This window comes from Austrofundulus limnaeus, unplaced genomic scaffold (assembly GCF_001266775.1).
Source record: "Austrofundulus limnaeus strain Quisiro unplaced genomic scaffold, Austrofundulus_limnaeus-1.0 Scaffold121, whole genome shotgun sequence".
Taxonomy (NCBI): Eukaryota; Metazoa; Chordata; class Actinopteri; order Cyprinodontiformes; family Rivulidae; genus Austrofundulus; species Austrofundulus limnaeus.
In genome coordinates, this window is record NW_013952523.1 from 713,163 (window position 1) to 714,834 (window position 1,672).

Genomic DNA, 1,672 nt, shown 5'->3' on the forward strand with positions numbered 1-1,672 from the left:
CCATCCATCCATCCATCCATCCATCCATCCATCCATCCATCCATCCATCCATCCATCCATCCATCCATCCATCAACCTGCTTTTTCCTTTCTGGTTCATGAGGATCTATCCACAGCATGTAAGATATTCATTGTTCATACAGTTTCTACAGAACCCTATTTCCAAAAATCCAAAGAACCCTTTAATGCTTGTGTGACATCTCCTCCTGCAATCCCACAATAATTTGATTCAAAGTCAAGAATTAAATAATTTATTATCTTTTTCCTCATATTGCTGAACAGTTGCAGATTTCTGGTTGTATTTCTTCTGTCCACTGGTTCATCCGAACCCAGATTTATCCAGTCTTGAAAACACAAATCCAGAAAAAATAAAAATAAATAAATAAATAAAACTTGACCTAAAATTAACAGAAATCTAAAGATCTTTAGTAAACACGTCTGTACCATCATGGGGCTGTTTCACAAAACCAGGATAGTGGATTAAGCTGGGATTTTTCAGATATCCTGGCTGAATTAAGCCTTGATTTGGTTTCACAAAAGTAGTACATAAGTTACCATGATGATGATTTATTTTGTGCAGCTAGCCTGCTCCAGACCAGGCTAAGAGCCAGGTTTAGTTAAGCCTGGTGTTTTATCTGTTCAGTCGGGTCACACCCATCAGAAACCAACATGTTTATCTCTGTTTTATCAGCCTGCAATAAAATACCACGGACTCATTTTGACGTTTCACTGTTATATTATATTATTATTATAAGTAATCTGAGTTGATGTGAATTGAAATTCGGATGCGGGTTTTATCTCATTTAACTCTGAAGCTTGTTATAGGAATAACCACAATCAAGTGTAACTTATGATCTGTTCAGTTTGTGTAAATAAATCATTGCAGTCTTTTATGAATCAACTTTCACTCGTCTGAACGTTTACTTATTGTGTCACTTTTCAATTCCCACAGTCAAGAAATTAACAAGTATTGAGGAATACCTTGGTAAAAGTTTCCTCATAACCTTGTGTATGAGAGATGTGGGAAAAGCTTAATTCACTTTAAGCTCACCTCCTACAGATTGCATAGTCAGGTACTATTAATGTTTTAACATGATGGTTATCATTATCAGTTTTATGATTCTCCATGTAGGGATTGTTATTGTTTGATTGTGTTTCTGAATGCTGCTGATGTTCTAACAGAAAGGCCTTTAATAGACTCACATGTTGAGGGGATTTGAGAATTGGCTGATAAAGAAGAAAAGATGTTGTTAATGAAGTCAAACCGTATCAGTTGCTCCAAACACATGTCGTCCTTTAGAATGATTCGCCCATTTTTGAATGACAGTTGATGATGAAGCACTTATATTGAGAAGTGCTTTCAGAAAGGAGTGTTTCAGGACAGGTCCGACCTGTTGGCTTCTCCTGACAGTTACCTTCATGAGCGACGCGTTACCCTTTTGTGGGGATGGCACCCTCTGCCTGTGCAGACAGCTGGGTCCTAAAATTCCCTGAAACAATTGGTCCATATCATCCTCTATTGTAGAATCAGTGAATCTGTGATCGATCTCGTGGTCTTTTGAAGAAATCTGTGGACGGAAAGAAAAAAAATTGTATAGGTCTTCTGGACGGGTTCTTCTCTAATGAAACGTTTCGTCTCTCCTCCAAGAGACTTCTTCAGTCTGAGAGTTTCA